Source organism: Urocitellus parryii, chromosome 10 (genome assembly GCF_045843805.1).
Source record: "Urocitellus parryii isolate mUroPar1 chromosome 10, mUroPar1.hap1, whole genome shotgun sequence".
Classification (NCBI taxonomy): Eukaryota; Metazoa; Chordata; class Mammalia; order Rodentia; family Sciuridae; genus Urocitellus; species Urocitellus parryii.
Window position 1 is genome coordinate 64882455 of NC_135540.1, and position 4239 is coordinate 64886693.

General features: G+C 62.3%; 1 pseudogene; it reads left to right on the top strand.

Annotated features, from left to right (window-relative positions):
- Window positions 1–633: 633 nt before the first annotated feature.
- Window positions 634–3991, top strand: LOC113178179 (ankyrin repeat domain-containing protein 11 pseudogene; annotated as a pseudogene).
- The last annotated feature ends 248 nt before the right edge of the window (window positions 3992–4239 follow it).

Here is a 4239-nt window from a genome sequence, read left to right on the forward strand (position 1 = left end):
CCCCCCTTTTATGCCACCTTTACTGCTTACACTCTCTTCTCCACAGCAGCCCTACACTGCCAACCTACATGGTCCAGGGCCAAACTGGCCACTGTGAAGAGTCACAGGGCTTGAGCTCAGGGCCCCACCCTCACCAACATCCCTGAGCTGGACAGTCAGGCCTCTATCCAAAATCAGACAGGAGTGCCATTTCCTGTGGATGCCAGGACCTTGTCCCAGGAAGGTGCTGAGGTTGATGGTCATCCTGGCCACTACCCTTGGACCCCATGGCCCCAAAGCCAAAGGGTAAACTCATGTTGACCTGGATGCTAGTCCTGGGACCAGCAGGCTGCTCTTGGGCATGGGCACCCAGGCCATGGAAGCAAATGCATAGGACTGAGGGCAGCAGCAAAGGGGAGAGGAAGAAGGAAATTGCCATAAAATGAAAGGAAGAACAGGGTGAAGTGTTCTGAGCCTGCTAATTGGGCTACTGGACCTGTAAAGGCAGAAGGCTTCCTCTGCACCATCCTCACCAATGAAGTCAGGGCAGAGAGGGTCTTGGAGTCTGGTCTCTGAGTGCTCTGCTCCTCTGCAGATGGAGAGATTCTGCTCATCCCTCAACCTGTGCCCATCTGCAGGCAGCATAGCTTACTGATGGCCAACCTCACAGGTGGGCTGCTGGCAGGGGAGGCCTGTGAGGCCCCCAGGGCGGACGCCCTCGAGGAGAGGGTGGACGGGAGGGAGCTGCCCGTGGCAGACAGGCACAGGAAGTGCCCCTCTGACAGGCCCCACGAGAAGCCCTTGGACAAGGAGCCCAAAGAGAAGAGGAAGGACAGGGGTGGCCCTGAAGCAGGCAGAGACAAGAAGGAGAAGGCCTTGGAGAAGCACAGAGAGAAGAGGGACAAGGACCGCAAGGACCGGGTCCTGGCCGATGCCACCCAGGAGAGGCGAAGCAGACAGATGCCATTCGAGAAGGTGGAGAGGAAGCATCCCGGGGAGGACAGGGCTAAGGGCAAGCACAAGGAGAAGCCGGACCGGGGGGCCTCGCGGGGCTCAGAGGCAGAGCGCAGCCTGCTGGAGCAGCTAGAGGAGGAGGCGCTGCAGGAGGGCAGGGAGGAGGCGCACGACAAGGCCAGCGAGGGCTCCTCCGACAGCTTTGCAGACTGTGGCCCCTGAAGGAGGCCCTGCCCGCCTCGCCCGGGACCGAGCAGAGCCAGCCCGCCGGGGTGCCCACTCCAACCTCGCTGGTGTCGGGTCCCAGCTACGAGGAGCTGCACACGCCCCGGTCCCCGTCCTGCAGTGCCGATGACTACCCTGACCTGGTGTTCAACTGTACCGACACCCAGCACCCGCTGCCCACCACCAGCGCCTGCTCCCCCTGCTCTATGACAGGTTTTCTGTGGCCTCAAGCAGGGCTTCAGAGCACCCGGGCTAGATGCCCACGAGGCCCGTCCCCACAAACCTGTACCGCTTCATCTCCGTGGACATCAGGAGAACCCCTGAGGAGGAGTTCAGTGTGGGGGACAAGCTGTTCAGACAGAAGAGTGTTCCTGCCGCCCCCAGCTTCGACTCTCCTGGCCAGCACTTGATGGAGGACAAGGCTGCCCTGCCACCTGTTCCAGCAGAGAAGTTTGCCTTCCTGTCCTCTGGCTACTACTCCCCTGACTATGGCCTCTCCTCACCCAAAGCTGCCATGGTCAGCAGTGCACCTTCCCCAGAGGCCTTGATCCCTGGCCTACCAGCCAAGCCCTCCCCTGCCACTAGGGGCAACCACTTGGCCCCAGCCATTGAGGGGGCCCTGCCCCCGGACATGGGCCTTCCTCTGGATGCCACAGAGGACCAGCAGGCCACAGCAGCCATCATCCATCCGGAGCCCAGCTACCTGGAGCCCTTGGACGAGAGCCCCTTCAACGCTGTCATCACCGAGGAGCTGGTGGAGTGGGCCCATCCTGCCGTGGAGCAGGCCCTTTCCTCCACCTTGGTGGCCAGTGCCTCTGAAAACCCCGTCAGCTGGCCTGTGGGCTCCGACCTTCTGCTGAAGTCTCCACAGAGGTTCCCAGAGTCCCCCAAACACTTCTGTCCTGCAGAGACCCTGCATACCACTGTTCCAGGACCCTTCAGCACCTCAGAGCCCCTGAACCCCGTATCCCCCAGCTCCTACCCCTTGCCAGCCACCGAACCGGGCCTGGAGGAGGTCAAAGACGATGGGGTGGGAGCCATCTCTGTGGCCGTCTCCACCACAGAAGGGGCCACTGCGTATGCCACCCCTGCCAGACTGGAGTCTTTCTTCAGTGGCTGCAGGTCACTTCCTGAGGCACCCCTTGACGTGGCCCCTGAGCCCACGTTTGTCACCATGGTGACCCAAGTGGAGGCTCTGGGGACCCTGGAAAGCAGCTTCCTGGACGGTGGCCACAGCCTGTCTGCCCTCAGCCAGGGCGAGCCAGTGCCCTGGCATGACACCTTCACCAGCCCCGAGGATGACCTGGACCTGGGGCCCTTCTCGCTGCCCGATCTCCCCCTCCAGCCCAAAGACTCCTAAGATGTCCAGACTGAGCCCATGGAAGGGAGTCCCATCCCACCAGAGGAGAGCACCCCTGAGGCTGAGGGGCAGCCCATACTGCCTCCTGACCAGGCCTCTGCCCCACTTCCCGCCGAGTCTGAGCCCTCAGAGGAGCCAAAGCTGGACGTGGTTCTTGAAGCCGCGGTGGAGGCAGAGACTGTGGCAGGCGAGAGGACCCCCGAGGACTTGGACTCTGGCTTGGCACTGGCCCCTGGCCCTCCCGAACAGTGTCCCCTGGGGGTCGGAGCTGAGGAGACCAAGACTGAGGACCCCTCCACCTCCCCATCATGCACCCGACAGCCCTGCCACCGATGGCACGACACAGACGCCTGACAGTGCTGAGGTCGCCCCTGCTGCCATCCCTGTGGAGGGGCCCCCAGGCAGCCTCTAGCCAGAAGCTACGGATCCACAGCCCAAGCCCACGGCCGAGCCCCTGAAAGCCCCCAAGGTGGAGGAGGTCCCTCAGTGCATGACCAGGAACCGCTCAGATGCTGGCCAGCCAGAGCAAGCAGAGCACACCTCCTACGGATAAGGAGCCCGCCCCCAGGCCCACCCCAGCTGCCAGGGCCAAAGGCCGTGCCTCTGAGGAGGAGGATGCCCAGGCCCAGCAACCCCGCAAGTGCCACTTCCAGTGCTCCAGCCAGCCGCTGCAGTAGCAGCTGAACACAAGCACGCAGCAGACGCGGGAGGTCATCCAGCAGGCGCTGGCCACCATTGTGGACACCATCAAGCTGGACGACATTGAGCCCTACCACAGCGACAGGTCCAATCCCTACTTGGAGTACCTCCATATCCGAAAGAAGATTGAGGAGAAGCGCAAGATCCTCTGCTACATCAGGCCCCAGGCACCGCAGTGCTACGCCGAGTACGTCACCTACACCGGGTCCTACCTCCTGGACGGCAAGCCGCTCAGCAAGCTGCACATCCCTGTGATTGCACCCCCCCTTCCCTGGCAGAGCCCCTGAAGGAGCTGTTCAAGCAGCAGGAGACGGTGCGGGAAAGCTGCGTCTACAGCACAGCATCGAGTGGGAGAAGCTGATTGTGTCGTGTGATCAGGAGATCCTGCGGGTGCATTGCCGGGCGGCCAGGACCATCGCCAACCAGGCAGTGCCTTTCAGTGCCTGCACGATGCTGCTGGACTCTGAGGTCTACAACATGCCTCTGGAGAGCCAGGGCGACGAGAACAAGTCCGTACGAGATCGCTTCAACGTCCACCAGTTCATCTCCTGACTACAGGATGTGGATGACAAGTACGACCCTATGAAGACTTGCCTCCTGATGCGGCAGCAGCACGAGGCTGCAGCCCTCAATGCCGTGCAGAGGGTGGAGTGGCAGCTGAAGGCACAGGAGCTGGACCCCGCAGGGCACAAGTCACTGTGTGTGAAGGAGGTGTCCACTTTCTACGTGCCCATGGTCGATGTCAACGATGACTTTGTGCTGCTGCCAGCGTGACACCAGGGGAAAGTCGCAGGACACCGGCAAGGGCCGTAGTCACCAGTGCTGCTGACGTGCCTGCAGTGCAGGAGGGCACCATGCTGGCCAGGTGGGAGGAGCCCAGAGACTGCACCTGGCCACACGCCTCTCCTGCCAGACCAGCCTGGAGGTCAGGAGACCAGAGTCTTTACCAGTGGTGGCAGGGAGAATGGGCCCCCTTGTTGGCCCAGCAGGAGGAGGAGACCATGGCCCACCCAGAGGGGTAC